Source organism: Podarcis pityusensis, assembly GCF_964106645.2.
Source record: "Podarcis pityusensis genome assembly, chromosome: 4".
Classification (NCBI taxonomy): Eukaryota; Metazoa; Chordata; class Lepidosauria; order Squamata; family Lacertidae; genus Podarcis; species Podarcis pityusensis.
In genome coordinates, this window is record NC_138027.1 from 63,353,065 (window position 1) to 63,373,161 (window position 20,097).

Below are 20,097 nucleotides of genomic sequence, written 5' to 3' on the forward strand. Positions count from 1 at the left end.
CTGCAGGTAAGAGGCAGATAAGCAGCTGCATGTGTGACTATGTGTAGCTGTTTACGGTGCTTCTGGTGTAACAAAGCAGGAAACTCATATATATTTGTTATAAGGTTTCCATACATGGGAAAGATAACTGCGCAAACCACTTCTCAGGACAAGATGCAAGAAATGTGAGTACATGTGTCAGTTGTCTGTAACTGCTTTAGTCATTTCTCCATCGGAGTGCTCATATGAATGGCTCTCACACGGTGATGGGAACAGGGGCTGATGCTCAAAACTCCTATGCCCATCCACTGGCAATACATTTTCCATGTATGACACAAGGTTCTATACTTGGACCAGTATATGCACGTGGAGTTCCTTCATGTTAGGAAAGTCTTAGACATGTGTATGTGGGTGTGGCGGAGGCTGAACCCTGTCAAAACCAGGGCATGTGTCTTTCTGGCCATGCTCCTATGCAAGTCACGTGACCCACACAAGATCATGGAACCAAAAAGGTGTGTTTTTTCCGGGGCTGTGCTCTTGCATGAGAGCACAAACCCCCCAAAACATGTATTTTGGGATGCCATACAAGATTGCGGGCCTGAAAAAAGCACTTTTAGGGGGCACGATCACAGTGCAAAATCATGCGAGATTATGGCGCCCAAAATGGCTGCCGTGCTCTTGCGCAGAAGAACAGGATTTCCCAGTTCTACTGGGACACTTGCAAGGATATGCATCAAGTATCGTGTATTAATACTGGCTTTAAGCAGACTAGATGCTATGCTTTATCTTCAAACCGGCCTTTTTTGTGAAAATTTAAATTCAATTCAGGCATACATCTAACAAATCAAACATGCTAATTTATCTGTGTACCAGGGTAACTCTTGGAAAGTTTATCTTCTTTCAGTACAGTACAATAGTGACTGGAGGAGCCAAACCAGCTGAACAGCTCTCTGTATGTTTCAAGGCCATGTACTGTCAATCCTATGCATATGTGATACTAGTGCTTCTAGTGCAGCTGCTTCTCATTTTTAAAATAAGCATTGACAGACAATTTGGTTTCACAAAGTCAAACCAATATTGGCAGCAAGTCCCTGGTCATATTTTCACCACAGGAAAGTCCTCTCCTTTTCAGTAAAAGAATGAACTGGAGATCTGGATTCAGATTCAAACCCCAGTTCTCTAATTGGTCATCCATGCTATAATGTCTAAACCAGGTGGTGTGCTCCAGATATTGCTGGACTACAACTCCCATAATCCCCGATCATTACCCATGCAGTCTGAGGCTGTTGGGAGTTGTAATTTAACACCTGGAGGTCTTGGCTGCCACAGTCTATACAAAAGTTAGAAACATATATGGCACCTGAAAGCACTCATTTGCTTTATAGCTCTAGAAAGTTTCTGAATGTTTTTAAGAAGCTTATACAACTTTGCTTCTATTCCCATCAGACGCTGAACAGACACAGGGAATGAAATTTGAAATAAATCCTTTCCTGCTTCAGCATTTTGGACAACCAACAGGAACGTGTTTGTTTGCTCAAAAGCTGGACGTGAGATCTGAAAGCCTTCTGATGGTTTGGTCCAAGCAAATTACCAGATGTGGAGGATGGTCCTTCCATCTGCTCTGAAACTGAATTTGAAGTGATGGGCTAAATAGTGCAATTTATAGCCAATACTATAACTGTCTTACCAGTGGGATTTTCTGGTTGAATCTGACTGGCTGGCAGTAACCAAAATTGGCAATCTTTTCCTATGAATAACAACACTGCTTTGTGTACCTTCTGTCTTCAAATGAACGATCTTTCAAAACAAGAGAAAGAAACACTTAATTCTAAAGGTTGTGTTGGCAGATGTCCTGTTTTTTACTTAGTCACTTTAAGGCAGACAACCCAAGCTTCAAAGTGTTCTGCTGGCGCAGACCCCAGAGGACCAGAGGCTTCATTTGTACCCCTCCTACTCATTTGCTATTCAGTCATAACCCCATTTGGTGGATGAAAGCAGATGGCATTCTAAAACTGTACATCTAATTTAAGGTTGTCAAGTTAGCATTTTTTAAAAAGATTTGCACAAAGCTGATCAGATAGAATAAAAGCACTTAAGATAACAGAAGGAAGAATCCGGGAGAGACTATTGGGAGTTAAGAACAGAAGAAAGGCAAGGGAGCATGAGAGTCTGCAGAGACCCAGATTTTAAAAAAAATCTAGCAGAGAAACAGTAGAGATCTGAAGTAACTGAAATGCTGATTATAAAGAAAAGATACAACATTAAACTCTCTTCTCAAACCAGTTAATCTAGAGTGCTTGCATCTGAGCTGATTGAGTTCCAGTAAGTCAACAGGGTCAAGTCAGTTTAAGTCAAAACATCTCTGTTTCAGTGCTAAGTGGATCACTATCTAGGAATACAGAAGGTCCAGGTAATACACAGAGATAAAGTATGAGCGGAAATTAAGTATAAGACTGTGAATCAGAAAAATGAACTTTACAACAGGTTTTTTGATTTTTAAAAATCCCAGTAGGTCTCTGTCACTTCAAATGATAATATGGGGGTTCAGGTCAGGTTACTACAGTATTTGAAGTGTATTAAGGCTGATTCACACATGTACATACATCAGTTGGCATCTCATCATTCAGCGACTTCAACAACAGATGAATTAATTTCCCTTGGCTTGATCCAGAATGAGCTTGGCAAATGCTATTTTTTAAATACTAAAGGGAAAATAGCTCCCATTCTGACCCTCATTGTGATCACATGTAACACCCTTACATGTTACAAAGTCTATAGACTTTTTTCAGGTATCCAGTAGCAAACACTTGAAGGAATTTGGAGAGCATGGCAACTATTCTCACCTGGTAGATGCCGATGCAAGCACTGGCTGGGGCCCTTGGCTGATGAGAGACTGGCACACACTGCTCTCTCCAAGGGGACCAGAATCTGATCAATTCCAATTCCAATTCCCATTAGGAAATCCTATGTATGTTCATACACCAATATGTGCACAATGACCCCTTCAGACTGCCATTAATATCTAACTACTCAGGTAACAATGCAGATGACCATTTAAGTGTTGAGAGGGTGGAAATATATGTTGGAAATGTAAAGAGAATGAAGGTACCTTTTTGCATATGTGGTGGTCTTGTAGAAGGGCAAAAGACTTCTGGGAAATGATTTACAATGAGTTAAATGTTTATTAAAAAGCAGAAGCCTTCTTGCTTGGAATAGTGGGGGAGGAGATACCGAAGAACTTAGACTGTTTATGTATACTACCAAGGCCGCCAGAAAGCTATTTGCCCAAAAATGGAAAGAAGAAGGCACACCGATGAAGGAAGAATGGATAATCAGCATAATAGACTATGCCGAAATGGCAAAGCTTACCGTGAGAATCAGGCAACAAGACAAGAAGAAATTCTTACAAGATTGGATAAAATTTATAGACTATATTAAAGAATACTGTAAATATATTAAAACGTTAGCAGGGTTGTTGTAACATTTATGATGTGCTAAATATGGACAATGTACTTATAATTAAGATTTGAAAATTACAGAGGAAAGATAATGATATGCAAGATGATGAATGACTGAATTTGGAAGCCAGGGCGAGGGGGAGGAAGTCAAACAAGATGAATTTGGTATATAATTGAATGTAAACGTGTTGTTTTAAAAATTTCTTGGAAAATAAAAATATATTTTTAAAAGTGTTGAGAGGGTGGAACAGCTGGTATATTTCTAGAAATGCATTCTAGTAGTGAACAACTGAAAACAAATTCTGTTTAACTATTTTTTTAAAAAATAATATTTATTAAAGGTTTCAGAATTACAGGAAAAAAAGAAAAAATTAAAAACAACACTACAATACATAAAAAGGAAGAAAAAAAAGCAAAACACAAAAACCAATACAACAATACAGCAAAAAGATACAAAAAGAAAAGAAAAGAAAACACAAATCCCATATTACATATCTTTAACTTCCATTTGCTTGTTTCGTTGACCTCCTCACACCTCCCTTTTTGTATTCTAATTTGATTAGTTATTTCAGCAAATTCTTTCCATCTTTCAATTTTCATTAAATAATTTATCTTAACAATTTAACCTATTAATTAACTCAACAAATCCTTTCCATCTTTTCCCCATGTTCTGTTATTCAAATTACCTTAGTTTATTTAACCTTATCTTACCGTAAAATACTTTAAAGCTTAAAGCTTAATACTCGATTATACATAACTCCTGATATCATTTCTACTAAAGTCATGTAGTTTCATTCCAACATTTTCCCTAATATTCATTAATTTTAGGCCAATTCCCTAGAAAAAAAAATTTCTTTATAGATTTTCTTCCAGTCTTCATCCAACGTCTCTTCTTCCTGGTCTCGGGTCGTGTCAGTCCTTACTGTCCATTCCATCTAGTCCATCAACCTGGTAATCTTATGTCTGAGCCCTTAAGTCTCTTCCATGTCCCTTCTGCAGATCTTCTTCTTCTTGTTTATATTTGCCTTTTTCCTTGTCTTTTGTTGGTCTCTTTCTTAATTTCTTTCCTTTCTCATTGAGGAGTAGGTCTCTGGGGGATTCCAACGCAAGATTATCTCCATCTCCCTTCATCAAACCAGCCCATTCCCCACAGTCCCACTCCCCACAGTCATCAATGTAATCCAAAAAGTATTTAAAAGCATATTTCAAGGTCTCTCCAAAGTTAAGAACCTCCTCAGCTCCAGACTCCCCCTGGCCCACTCCAACTTCAATCTTCAATGACAGCGGCTTAAGCTCCTGTAGGGCCTCGGGTCTCTCCATTTGTATTATTTGAGGTGCAACCGCATCCTCCTCCATTATCTTCTGCACTTGCCCAATCAGTACAGGTTCATGAGTTGGTCCCTGAATGGTTTCTGTATCAATATTCCCTGTTTGTCCACAGTTATTAACCACAACAGTCATCAAGTCCATTTTCTCATTCATCAAATCCATCTTCTCATGCATCTGTTCCAACAAGGCACTTGTCTTGCATAAAGCAAGCACCCAAACTTCCTCCCAGCTCATATTTAGTCAAGGTCAAAAAAGACTGGTCCCACGATCTTAATCTCACAGCTGTCGAGTCCTCAAGTAGACTGCAGCAACAATTTAACAAGCTCCCTCTAGAGGAGACAATTTCTATTTGTATCCATTTTTTTTAAGGCATGTCCAGCAAAGGAAAATTACTTTCATTTTTCAGATATTTTGTTTCTTTAGAATGCAAAAGGCAACATTGGAATCAGTTTATTTCTCTTCTTTAGCTATCTGTCAAAGTATTCCATTCACAGTCAATGAACCTCTCCAACTATTTCTGTCTCTGACACCCCGTTCCCAGGTTAGAGACGGTGAAACATATCTTTCTTCACTCCCTCTCCTGCAGGGGTTAAACAAAGTCCCCCCCCCCCCTTTTCTCCTGCTTCCAAGGGTGTTTCATTAGTTATAAATGAAGGAAATTTAGACTTTTTTAACGACTTTCCAGGCTTTAGCTTACAAGGTTTTTGCTTTAGTCTATATACAAAAAGCGGAAGGCGGACTTCCTGTTTTGAACCTTCCCGCTTCGATGCCAAATTAAGATATTTCTTGATCCAATTTTCCGTTTCTACTCACGGGTACTTGTTTTAAATCCAATTGTCCACAGGAAATGTCAGCGCTCTCCGGCAATGGCTGTGCGGCTTCACTCCGTGAAAGTAGCAATCAGTTCGCAGCACCGCGCCGCTAACCATACTTCGCTCCAGCGCCCCAAAATGGGGTTCCCGGTGAGTAGGGGGGGCGCTCCTGGTGCCCTGCCGAACCCCACGTTCCCAGGCTTCCTCCGTCTGGGATTTCTAGCGGGTCCCCGCCTTCGCCGCGGCGGGAAGACCCAGTTTTCACGGAGCTAGTTCCTCCGGTCGGAGGAACTCCGCCATTCGCCGATGGCGCTAACCCGGAAGTCTCCAAATTCTTTAACTCTAAATGCTCATGTATTGATTTTACTGAAGCAATGGGACAATACTTCACATCAGGATTGAACTTTATAAAACACCACCAAAACAGTTTAATATTTTGTGAAACATCAAATAATATATTCCTTTGTGCTTTTACAGCCATACAAGTAAATATTTGTATATCTCTGCATGGTTTTGCAGAAATGTAATATAACAGTAAAATTACAAAATATCCTGTTAATTTACCCCATTCCCCCATTTCTAGGCTTGTATAGTATTTCCATGTTGTGTTGTGTGAGAAAAATTTCCAGTGCTATATAACAAGGGCACATACTTTCCCCCCCATACAATTTGCACATCACAAATACAAACAACACTTCATAGGATTGCTTCAGAATAAGCCATTTCTCTCTTCAATGTATATGTAACTTTGATGGGATTTATTCATCAAAGTTTCAACGAAGCCAGTTTCATATTCATGGGGTGCAGGACACACATTGCTTTTCAAGAGGTATCTGAGAATTTTATCTAGCACTATAGGTATTACCTTCAACTTAAAACAAATGTATTCTAAATGTAGGCATGTGGGGTTATTTAATCCAATATCTTCTCAAGAGATATAATCTCATTTGACTAACGGGCTTTATAAAGTTAAGAATAAATGTGTTTAGACTTAGTTATCAGACTTCTTCAGTGTTTTGTATCAAAAGTGATTCAAATTCTAGATTGGCAAAGGAATTACAGGGTACCCTTGGGCAATTCATTGTTTTCACTGTCACTTGTGTTAGGGGAGATTTCACATATTTTTTCCTCTTTTCCCTAGACACTTCAACTCTTTCATTCAGTCACCTGCTTCCTCCACACCTTCAGGTCTCAGGTTCCTGTTCTCCATCCAAACCACTGTCTATTCTATCACCGTTTTTGGAGAGTTGCCTTTGTCCCACCAGATCCCCCCGTCATGGTTTAGACCCTTTTCATGCTTACACTATGGAATGTCCTGCCAAAATGTTAGGCAGACACTTTGGTGTATTGTTTTTGGTGCCTACTAAACACTTTTTTTGGCAAACAGGTAATTTCGACATGTATTTTAACATGGTATTTTATTTTGTATATTTTTAAGTAGCTGATTTTACTCATATTTTGAAGAGAAACTCAACCTCTTTTTAACATCCAGTTTTATCAGTATTTTAGTGCATATTTCATGTTTTATGCAAACCATAAAGGTTTTGATGATTTATTTATTTCATAATATGTATCCATGGTTTGATTGTAAACAAACCAACCAACAAACCTCAGTTTACAAAAAGATAAAACAAAATCAAGACAATTTTGCAACCATACTTTAAAACATATAAAAGTTAAAATACTAAAACAGATTATCATGATCTCAACTTTCTAACATCTGCTTAAACATCATATGAATCCTGTTAAATAAACAACAAAAAAGAACCCGTAGCTTTTGAAAATGTAAAGATAAACAAGAATGCAAAACAAGAAAAAAACTTGACCTTTTTAGAGGGGCACTCAGCCAAAGTTGTTGAAGAAAAACACCCACACAAGCAATAGCACAGAAAGTTTCAACCAACTCAGAAGCCACTCACCATTTCTTCTCCTGGTCCTGTAACTGTAAATGATTGAGCAACAAAACTGGTAACATATAAAGTTACTCACATACTCTTCAACCATTGCTCTCTGTTAATTTTTAAAAAACTGCTCAAACTGGCAACCATTCCTTTCTCTTCACTAGTTACAAAGAATGTGCTTGGAGGTGTGGATGGGGCCTCTAAGCTGTTGGTTAGTCTCCTAACCACAGATGGAATTAAAGCCTTCATAATGGGCCTGCCTTGTTAGGCAAGCCTGATCAATCACATGGTGTTTTTGCTTAGAAACACCTGAGAGGGACCTCTTTGCCATAGTTATATTTTCAAATTAGGATTGGCTGAGGACTGCAGAAACCTGAATGGCAGAAATGTTTGCAGAGTTTCTCTGACTTGAAACAGAAGTATAAAATGTGTATGGGACAAGATTTTGGATGAAAAGTTTCTCAAAATTGCTTGACAGGGCTAGGCCCCAATAGCACTATGGATTAGCCTCCACCTGTTTGAGCAAATTATAGATTGAGTTTTGAGCTACTTATCTCATCCTGAGGGAATCATAGAATCATAGAGTTGGAAGAGACCACAAGCGCCATCGAGTCCAACCCCCTGCCAAGCAGGAAACACCATCAAGAAGGACAAGACATATGTCTTTTGAAAGTCATAATGAAAGCTCATAATGTAGCTAGCTAATTCAGTAACTTCACCTTAGTTAATTCTTCAGGTTCATTTCAAATGAGGCCTGAGATCAGCATGCTTTAGAATTAGCCAGGCTAGGACTGGATTGTGGACTGATTGCTGAGGTTAGTGATCACTGACTAATTCAGTGCAATATGCTGTTGTTGCTCTTAGTTAATATCCTTAAATATACACTCCAAACTGAAGCGGCCATTCCACACAGTGTACTTATATTATTGGATTATGTGGAAATAGAGTGGGCCCTCATCTTGATGAACACTAAAAATTTAAATCAAGAGCTCTTTTAATAATTAACTTGAGTGCTCATGCATCAGGAGCAATGAAAAAGTAGGAGAGGGGTTAGCAAAATTCAGTGGTAACTGCTTCTAGTCCATTAAGAAAGGAGCCAAATCAGTCCTCCATAATGCTTAATCTTGTTAAACTGCAGCAGCTAATGGAAGGCTTTTTATTAAAAGCCATATGTCTGTGGAATCTTAAGTGTAGGAGAAGATATGACAACAACACTCACATGGTGACATTTTCCTTAATATTCTCTAGGAGTCGAGAAAAACTTTCTTCTGACATTTCTTTGATAATGAACACTGGAGTTCTGAGTAGATGTATATCGACTCTTATCATGGATGTTAAAAAGTGCAACTTGGTCACATACATGCTTACACAGATGTAAGCCTCATGTGATCAACAACCCTTAAAACAGTGTTCATAGGACTGCAGACTCTTTCTTTCTTGTAGACACTTAAATCATCACTACAGTATAGCAGTATGTTGCCCAATAGCAAAAGGAACTAAAACAAAATAAGTCTCATTTGTAGCACCTGAAGCAATGAGGCAATGGAACACAGATGCTATGTCTCTGAGGTATCGTACTGCAGCTCACAATCTTATGCTACCATTTACACTGCCAAGTTAATAAAAACACAGTCTTTCGATATCTCCAGCCAACAGGGGCAGTGCCAGGTTTGAGAGGGCACTGAGGCCAGAAGTATTGCCAGCAGGACACGCAAAAAGTGGGGGTTGAGGAGCGTCATTTGGGAATCATTTGAGAAATGTTAGTAAATATGGATACCTCACCCCTGCCACACCTGCTGCAAAAAGTGGAAGGACTGTAGCTCAGTGGTAGAGCATCTGCTTTTCATGCAAAAAATCCCAGGTTCAGTTCTCAACATCTCTAGGTAAGTCTAACTCTCTTTGAAATCCTGGAAAGCTGCAGGCAGCAATTGTAGCTAATACTAAGCTAGATAGATCAATCAAGGGTCTAACTCACTAAAAGGCAGCTTCCTAAAATCCCACTTAGCCCCTTCAAAAGACTGGGTAATCTTGTACTGCAGGTCTGTCAATGAGCAGATGAAGCTATCACCAAAACAACAGCTGAGAAGTAAGGATGACATAGTCATTTAAAGGCCCATCTCTCTCCCCCCCTTCCTCTAATTGGTCCAGTGGCACAGCCAGTGCTCTTGACGACAGTGGTACCTTGGTTTCCGAACTTCATCCATTCCTGAAGTCCGTTCTTAAACCAAAGCGTTCTTAAACCAAGACGTGCTTTCCCATAGAAAGTAATGCAAAATAGATTAATCCGTTCCAGGCTTTTAAAAACAACCTCTAAATCATAAATTTAACATGAGTTTTATTATCTAACAAGACCATTGATCCATAAAATGAAAACAATAATCAATGCACTGTACTATAAAATAAGTAAAACAGTATTGTAGATGACAAAAATAAAATTTTTAAAAAAATCTTACCTGCACTGATGATAGTCAATGTTTGGATGGAGGGCTTTTATCCATTTCCACAGTCACACAATCAATCAATCAATCAATCAATCAGTAGCTGAACTGGGATCCACATAGATCCCCCCCACGCTGCTGCAGAAAATGCTCCCTAAAGCGCGCGCTTCCCACAGCAGCATGGGGGGGGGAAGTTGCGCGCCCACCAACAAGATTGGAACATAAGTCTTAGTTTAATTTGTCAAATCATTTTATAAAGGTCAATGCGGGTGTTCATGGCTGAATCTTTCTGGGTAGGGGCAAAATTTAAGCCTAAGTCCAGCACTTCTACCTCCCTAGGAGAGAGTGCTCGGCTTGACAAATTTACCACAGTAACTGTTCTTCCCTTTGCCCCTGCGCTTGGGAAATTTTTGGCATGTTCTTTGTTGTTTAGGTTCAGATACGGATTCGAATGAACTCTACTAGATATGCTACTTGCACTATCCCCTAAATTAGTCGCGCTTGTTGCCCTCTGGGTGTTCCTAGTTCTTTTGCTGTTGAAGGATCTATTGCGATTTTCAATTTTGGGCCAGACATATATTCTATTATAATAGTCTCTATCCCTAATGAACTTTTTCCTTTTGTAAATTTTTAACTCCCTATTAAACTCAGTCATAGACTCCCTCAAGGTTCTTTATCTCTTTATCATATGTTGCTTTATCGCTCCCTTTCTTTAGGTCTTTTTGGATTTTATCTATCTCTGAGTCTATTCTATCAACTTCAGATTTTGATTTTGCAATGATTAACAGCATTAGGTCAATCGCACACCTGTTCAATATGCCCGTCCAGGGCTGAGGCATGCGAATATGCCATATTCCTTTCTGATTCAAATCATATAACTCCTCTATATAGTTAACCATATCACTTCCTCCTTCCTCCTCTGAAGGACAACGGAAGCATGGCATTCAAAACAGAAGTGCACCCCCGAACAGAGTACGTTCAGATACCCCCCCAAAAATGCAACCCGGAACACTCATTTTCGCGTTTGAAGTGTTTGTAATCCAAAAAGTTTGTTAACTAGGCTGTTCATAACCCAAGGTACCACTGTACAGCCTGGCTTGGCATGGGCAAAGCTCATTCAATCATGAGGAGAGTATTTCAGAGAAGAAACTCCTGGTGAATTTATCCTATAATATTATGAAGGGTACTTGCAAGTGCTATTTATTATTATTATTATTCCTTAAATACAGAGTAGCAAAATCATTTTATCTGGCACATGAATTAGATGGGCATTGCTAGTAGCCTTCATTATTTCAATCTATGCTAAACGTTTTCTCATTTTTCTCTGCCAACAACAGTTGTAAGAAGTACAGTAAAGGGAAGTGCAGTCCTACCTTTCTCATCTATCTCAGATTTTGGTAGAAAATTTGTTTTGTTTCCCCTGCCAATAATAAAAATGTTGAGGTGGTATCCCCCCCCCCTTTCCTACTGTCCAAATACACGCAAAATGACACATTTCAGTGACTCTAATTCAGATGGCTTGTGAAGCATAGCAATCTCTTGTGCCACATAAAGGATTTGCATAAAAATGAAAAACAGGCTGGAAAAATACCTTCAGTCCTGTTAGCATGTTGGTTATGTTCCTGCAGGGAAATCACTCAGTACACTTGGCTGATTCTTTTGTTTTACCTGGGTATGAAAGAAGTATGAGTGGTTCAGGTGTGAGTGGCTTTTAAAAAAACGAAAACAAAAAACCCAGGAAGAGAATCCAGAGTATGGGATAAGCAGACCTTTACACAGGGGAAACTTACAGAGAGCCCATTAATGCTGGATGGATATAATCTTCCCTTCAAACCACACTTTGATTTCCTTTTGCAGTTAAAGCGAAGCACCTTGTAAGAATTTTCCTTTTTTATGATTTGTATGGAGCAGGGAGATGACTGCTTGAATGTTTTGCTTATTGATCAGGCACAGAAAGACATCCAGCATGTATGTTTAATATTGTTTGAACTTGGGAGTATATAATATTTGTGAGGAGCTTAATCTTTTCAGCTTCTATGAATGAACAGAATATGAATTCTGCTGTGAAATTGCGTTGCCAGTACTTGGTGGTAGAAAGAGGACATGTGGAGGGGAAAGTGATAGCCTTTGAAGAACACACGACTTTTGAAGTAGAGATAAAATGACCTAGTGAGGGAGGAAAAGGTTGAAACAAAAAAGAACGAGTGGGTGTTATAATGGGAAGAGAGCCATCTCAGTGGAGACTTTATCTGGAACACAGCTATCTGATTAAACAAAGTGAATTTTAGGAAGGCAGGATGTAATATTTGAAGAAGAAACTCTTTGTGTCTTTAGGTATCTAGTTTACCCCACAGTTTTTGCTCTCCCTATGAGCAAAATGTGCTTGTTGCACAGCAGGCCTCTATGCCATACCACAGATAGGTCTACTTGGGTACCATGTTGTGGGTCAACAAACATTCAAAGTTTTCTGAAGCATGTGGAACTTCTTGTGAGGTTCTTTGGATGACTCTTTTTGGCAGAAATCCTAGGTGGGGAGTCCAGGGCCATACAATATATTAGATCTTCATCTCCGGGGCAACTTCTGTGACCCTGGCTATACCAACATCCTAGGCCCAATATCAGTAGTTCTAAATGGGTGTGTGCCATGGGATGCAGTTTCAGGGCATGCAGAAAAGATAATGCATGGATTTCCATAGTCTTCTCAGCTGATTCCCTAAACCTGGAGCTGACAGAAACCCCTCTTATTTCCTTTCCATTGTTCCCAATGATAGAGAAATAGGAAAAATTGCTGAAAACCAGAAAAGGGACATAGGAGCCCAGCAGGACAATGGGTAAGACAATTTGACCACTTTCTGATTTCCCACCACCACCTTAGGATCGCTCAGTTGTAGTATTATATTCGAACAATTGCAAAAGAGAGATCTGAACACAGAAAGAAGCAAACATTTTCTATTATTTTGTTCCTACAAGTGAGAGCACTTGGCAGCACACATTTAAAAGGGTGGTTAAACAAGTTCCCTGGAGACTTCTTGGGAAATGTTAATTTAATATGAGGTAAATTAGATACCTAAAGACATAAGTTTTTTCTTCAGACATAATGTTAATTCAAACCTAAAATGTCACAAAAGGCTGTCCTACTTGATAATGGTCTATATCCTGGTGACTAAGGTAGATGACGATAGTTAAATCCACAGTAATCCTGTCTGTGATTCTATTTATTACTTCCTTCTTTCAGAAATTTGATTCACTGCACATTTAAAGGCAAACGCACTGAATTCATGCTTCCAAAATATTAAGTGAACTTGAACACAGTCATCCTTCAAAATTTGCAAATTTCTGAATTTTACAATGCCAAATAATGTGTACAGAAATGCATACACTAGGCTAAAGTGTACATATAGATGCTTATATTATTGGAAGCAGACAAAATTGCATTTCATTAATGAAAATACCTTAGCAAAAAAATGTGTAAATCAGGCAAAATTGCATAATAAAAATGTATCACAGGAGGAATTTGCAATGAAATGCTGATGGATTTTCACGAGGACTTTAAAAAATACCGCAAATTGCTGTGGAAATGTAGTAAACTGGAGACTAGGGAAAAAATGTGAAACTCAGCAAAAACAAAATTTATAAATTTATACATCCCTACTTGACACATATTATATAACTGAATGTTTTATATATTCCAAATAGAGGAGCTTACTGTGGGCAATGAGTTTTCTCCTCAAACTCTCTCATGTAGTTATCCCTAATAATTAAAATCGGTACTTCTAGAAAGGGAAGAAAATGCACCCACAGCTTCAGTAAGTGTTCTCTGAGGTTCAGAAGAGTTTTTAAATCCCGCAGCTAGGAAGTGTTAACTTTCGAGCCTTACACTTTACACTTCTGCTGTGAAGAAACAGAGAGACACCAGAAGCTCCAGGCGAAATTGTTTTGGATGCTAGCTCATCAGGAAGCTTCTGTTCTGAAATTCTCCACAGGGCTGACAAGAGACCTCACACAACCAAATACAATAAATCAATAAGCATTTAGAGCTTGTTTTAAATGGAAACTATTAACAGTTGAGAAAAACATATGGGTGGAAGTAACAGGGGGAGAAAGCAGGGAGCAAAAAAATTAACAAATCAAGACACACAAATGCATGCAATACGCCAAAGCAAATAAAAACATTTGACCTTAATTTTGGCAAAACATCAAATGACGGAGAAGGGGATCAAATGACAGGAAGAACAGAGAGGAACATATTGCATAAAATATAAGGGGGAAGTAGGTCACACACAAAAACCATAATTTTAAAAATCCATGAATGTTATCAGCATTATATACATACATTCTGGATATTCTTGTGTAAACACTCATATTTGCTTTATAAAATAAGGGAGAAAACTGCTAGCACCGTTGCCATGGTTACCACACTCAGAAATAACAGAATGGCGTCAGTGTACGTTATTTTATACCTTACAACATTTGAAGTGCATGCTATGGACTATTTTTAATACTTTGTTTTCTCAGATACAGTACAGCTTGTGTTCCAGACAAACAGGAAAATCACAGGATTTGTGTTATCATTGCCTGCTTGAATGTAATCTGGAATGCTGGCTTTTCCAAAAGTATGCTGCCTGTTAGAAAATGTCATATAAAAACAATGCTGAATAATTACCAAACCACTAAATAAAGCAAAATCCATTTGAAAATGACAGGGTTTTGTTTTGTTTTATTTTGTTTTGTTATTTAACTCAAGATTTCTCATGTAATAGCAATTTATAGAATGATCCTACATATGTTTAGTCAGTAACAAGTTACACCGAGTTCAATAGGACTTGCTCCCAGGTCTATGTGTCTATGATTGCAATATTAGTGTTCTTGTTCAATGCAGATACTTCAAGATTACCATCAGCAAATGAAATTATTTCCCCAGCATAACTTGCCAACATACTTACAGAAATGTCATGCCCAAAAGTTCCTTTCCATGTATAACACCCTGAAACCTGTGGAAGAAAGGTAAAAACCAACATGAAAAATGAAACAATATGGACAAACAAGTTACTAGATCTATCCCATCATATGATAATTGCTTTTCACTGTGATGTGGGATACACTCTTCTTCTTCAGCAGTTTTTGTGAAACAGAGAAAAAATGGTCCACTCTCATTTTTCTATACCCTAGTCCCAATACCAGATCCACCCCCAAATGACTGTTACCTAAAAACCTCAGGAAAACCTAGGCTTGCATCTTCCATGTCACATTTAGTTTGGCCCTTCTGTTAAATGTTCACCTGTTTGCAATTCATTGTATCATATGGTTTGTTAGTGACTTGTTCAGCTCTACTTAGTTATATTGACCTATGTTCCTTATCCATCCACCCATAGATCCATAGGTACTTTCATACACAATTTCCCTTACCTTCTTTGGAAATGAATAATGAATTGATAAAACAACCCAAAAGTGCTTCATATATAGAGATGGTCTACACAAGAACACTACACAAACATTGGAGGTCATTTATTTTTTTTTACAATGCCATATATTCTATTAAAAACTTAAATTATTCTTTCCCCAAATAAATCTCAAAACAAAGCAAAACTCTATTGCAAAGGAAAGCAGATTGGATCCAACTTAAATACGAATGCTTGAGTCTTGTAATTAATACATGTGGGCGTTTCAGGCTAGCTAAGAGATTCCGACAGAATAAAATGTGAATAGATGAAACCTTCCCACTATTTTGCGTTTTGTTTTGGTGTTATAAAATGGTTTCTTTTGCTTTTAGAGGCTGTAAGGTACAGGAGAGGCAAGAGTTCACACAAAGGTACATAGGGAGGAGTTATGCACAGGAGGTTTAAAAGTTTAAAATGGGATATGTTGCACAGAAGGGTCAAAAGTTCATTGTGGAAACCTGGCAATTAAAGCGAAATAAAATTTTAACCAAGACTCTCCTCTCTTGCTCTAATTGGCTAAAAAATCAGAAGAGGGGGTGAAAAAAGGTATATAATTCAAGATGCATGACAGGAAAAGGGCTGAAAAACAGTAAAAGAACTGGAATGGCACAGTTGAGACCCCATAGTAGGGAGGAGTAAGGCTGCAAAGGGACCCAGAAGTGGACCTGAAAATAGATAATATTAGCTTGTTTAGAGCAACTGGAAATACAACTAAATGAATATGACTCTTTATTTATTTTTACGGGTATCTACTCAAACTGCAAAATTGGTTTATTTCCCCTAAAATATATTTTTGTCAAAAAATTGTTTCACTTGCTACCTTACTAAAATTCTAAGTAAAAGCACAGTGTGTTGGGGGGAAAGTTAGTCAAGGGTCTTTTTAATCACCTTTGTGCCTATGTGCCATACTCCTCTGCCCAAATTCCAAAAAATTAAATAGCTTTTTAATGAAAGCAGCCAGGGGGACTGGAAGGTATTGACTTGGAGGAGCAAGAAGGAGAATGTTGGTTTGGCTAGCTTGCTTGGCTTTGTTGTTTACTCAATAAAATTTAGATTTTTATTATTATTTTTAAAAAGCATGTGGTTCTGCCTTGGAGGCATGCTGCTGCCAGCAGGCGTGTTAAAGTAGTGTTCACTTTCATAATACATTTGTATTGTTTCACTGTCCCATTTTTTGTGGATTGTTTTACTGTATACCACTTGTGCAAGTTGTGTATAAATGCCTAAAACAAAAGAAAAGGGAAACCTTTCTTCTGCTTCTTCCTCTGTCCATTAGAAAAAGACAGAAATGCCCTCTGTTAGGCTGTAATCCTATATACACTTATCTGGGAGTAAGTTCAGTTGAACTCAGTGATGCTTACTTCTGAATATGAAAGAAAAGGATTGTACATTACACACTCGTGGACAGAAGTGGTTTACCAAATTTGAATTTTAAAACGACATATTGTAATTTCCCCCCAAAATAAAAAATGTTACCCTACTCAGAGCTACATTTTGCAAAGCTGCTTCACCCACAACCCCTTCCACTACATCATACATGTTTTTCTCTCATACTCAACCTACAAAGAGCATTTGTTTTGCGCAATTGGTTTTGTCAAGGACCTAACAGGGGATGAGGTGGGGAGATAAGGATCCAAACTGCGAACAAACTGGACTGCTGCATATGAGGAAAATAATAGATATGTGCCAAAGATAAAATGAATGGTCAGTCAAGGATTGATCGATATTTTTTCCTACTGATAAAAAGAATGGATGTGTCTAAACCGTGGCTTGCACCTCTAATTTCACTGCATAGAAATATCAGGAAATTAACAATGGAGACATTACAGGGGACTTGACAGAATCAGAGTTCCCTGGATAGAAAAGAATGTGTAAACTCAATGTTAGCTTTACCCTGAATGTTGTCCAAAAGCATTGCAGGATACATGCATTGAATGACCCACATACCCTTCATTTTCCTGCACTGCGGCTTTATGCATGCCTATTACATACTGGATTCTGTCTCATGTGTATAAACAACAAAAACACCTTCCAGCTTAGAAAGAGCCCATCCTGCTGACCTACTTGCTATAAAGGAGAGTTTGGTGCGCTGTATCCATGCATTTGAAATATGTCAGTTGAGGTAGGCATCAGATCTTCTCTCTATGAGAAGAAGACCACTGGATTAGTGTGCCTTTCTTCCCACAGTATATTCTATTCTTTCTAGGAAACGATGTGCTGATTTAAGCATCCACAGTGATTATTGCATTGTTCCTGCTGATGAAACAGGACTGATAAATTATTTGGAATCAAGTGGATGAAGGCACATTACTGGATATGCTTAGCATGACACGGAACAGAGAAAGTCTTTCCCTCGAGCTAAAAGTTATGTCACAGCAAAATTTCTAAGACAGCATCATTATGGTTTTACTTTACTGTGTTGTTGTTGTTTAGTCGTTTAGTCGTGTCCGACTCTTCGTGACCCCATGGACCAGAGCACGCCAGGCACTTCTGTCCTCCACTGCCTCCCGCAGTTTGATCAAACTCATGCTGGTAGCTTCAAGAACACCATCCAACCATCTCATTCTCTGTCGTCCCCTTCTCCTTGTGCCCTCCATCTTTCCCAACATCAGGGTCTTTTCCAGGGAGTCTTCTCTTCTCATGAGGTGGCCAAAGTATTGGAGCCTCAACTTCAGGATCTGTCCTTCCAGTGAACACTCAGGGCTGATTTCCTTCAGAATGGAGAGGTTGGATCTTCTTGCAGTCCATGGGACTCTCAAGAGTCTCCTCCAGCACCATAATTCAAAAGCATCAATTCTTCGGTGATCAGCCTTCTTTATGGTCCAGCTCTCACTTCCATACATCACTACTGGGAAAACCATGGCTTTTACTATACGGACCTTTGTTGGCAAGGTGATGTCTCTGCTTTTTAAGATGTTGTCTAGGTTTGCCATCGCCTTTCTCCCAAGGAGCAGGCGTCTTTTAATTTCGTGACTGCTGTCACCATCTGCAGTGATCATGGAGCCCAAGAAAGTAAAATCTCTCACTGCCTCCATTTCTTCCCCTTCTATTTGCCAGGAGGTGATGGGCCCAGTGGCCATGATCTTAGTTTTTTTGATGTTGAGCTTCAGACCATATTTTGCACTCTCCTCTTTCACCCTCATTAAAAGGTTCTTTAATTCCTCCTCACTTTCTGCCATCAAGGTTGTGTCATCTGCATATCTGAGGTTGTTGATATTTCTTCTGGCGATCTTAATTCCGGCTTGGGATTCATCCAGCCCAGCCTTTCGCATGATGAATTCTGCATATAAGTTAAATAAGCAGGGAGACAATATACAGCCTTGCCGTACTCCTTTCCCAATTTTGAACCAATCAGTTGTTCCATATCCAGTTCTAACTGTAGCTTCTTGTCCCACATAGAGATTTCTCATGAGACAGATGAGGTGATCAGGCACTCCCATTTCTTTAAGAACTTGCCATAGTTTGCTGTGGTCGACACAGTCAAAGACTTTTGCATAGTCAATGAAGCAGAAGTAGATGTCTTTCTGGAACTCTCTAGCTTTCTCCATAATCCAGCGCATGTTTGCAATTTGGTCTCTGGTTCCTCTGCCTCTTCTAAATCCAGCTTGCACTTCTGGGAGTTCTCGGTCCACATACTGCTTGAGCCTTCCTTGTAGAATTTTAAGCATAACCTTGCTAGCATGTGAAATGAGTGCAATTGTGCGGTAGTTGGAGCATTCTTTGGCACTGCCTTTCTTTGGGATTGGGATGTAGACTGATCTTCTCCAATCCTCTGGCCACTGCTGAGTTTTCCAAACTTGCTGGCATATTGAGTGTAGCACCTTAACAGCATCATCTTTTAAAATTTTAAACAGTTCAGCTGGAATACCATCACTTCCACTGGCCTTGTTATTTGCAGTGCTTTCTAAGGCCCATTTGACTTCACTCTCCAGGATGTCTGGCTCAAGGTCAGCAACCACACTACCTGGGATGTACGAGACATCCATATCTTTCTGGTATAATTCCTCTGTGTATTCTTGCCACCTCTTCTTGATGTCTTCTGCTTCTGTTAGGTCCTTACCACTTTTGTCCTTTATTATGGTAATCTTTGTACGAAATGTTCCTTTCATATTTCCGATTTCCTTGAACAGATCTCTGGTTCTTCCCATTCTGTTGTTTTCCTCTATTTCTTTGCATTGCTCATTTAAGAAGGCCTTCTTGTCTCTCCTTGCTATTCTTTGGAAATCTGCATTCAATTTCCTGTATCTTTCACTATCTCCCTCGCATTTTGCTTGCCTTCTCTCCCCCGCTATTTGTAAGGCCTCGTTGGACAGCCACTTTGCTTTCTTGCATTTCTTTTTCATTGGGATGGTTTTAGTTGCTGCCTCCTGTATAATGTTGCGAGCCTTCATCCATAGTTCTTCAGGCACTCTGTCCAGCAAATCTAAATCCTTAAACCTGTTCCTCACTTCCACTGTGTTTTCATAAGGGATTTGGTTTAGATTGTATCTTTCCTGTCCAGTGGTTTTTCCTACTTTCTTCAGTTTAAGCTTGAATTTTGCTATAAGAAGCTGATGATCTGAGCCACAGTCAGCTCCAGGTCTTGTTTTTGCTGACTGTATAGAGCTTCTCCATCTTTGGCTGCAGAGAATATAATCAATCTGATTTCGATGTTGCCCATCTGGTGATGTCCATGTGTAGAGTCGTCTCTTGTGTTGTTGGAAAAGCGTGTTTGTGATGACCAGCTTGTTCTCTTAACAGAA

At 39.0% G+C, this 20,097-nt stretch overlaps 1 long non-coding RNA gene across 3 annotated transcripts in view; it reads right to left on the minus strand.

Annotated features, from left to right (window-relative positions):
- LOC308476085 overlaps nucleotides 1-20,097 on the minus strand; it is a 573,910-nt gene that overhangs the window by 17,461 nt on the left and 536,352 nt on the right. For all 3 annotated transcript variants that reach the window (XR_013985691.1, XR_013985692.1, XR_013985693.1), the window contains exons 7-8: nucleotides 14,861-14,908; nucleotides 11,509-11,585 (exon numbers count right to left, since the gene is read on the minus strand). This is a non-coding gene — a long non-coding RNA (uncharacterized lncRNA). The remainder of the gene's footprint in view (nucleotides 1-11,508; nucleotides 11,586-14,860; nucleotides 14,909-20,097) is intronic.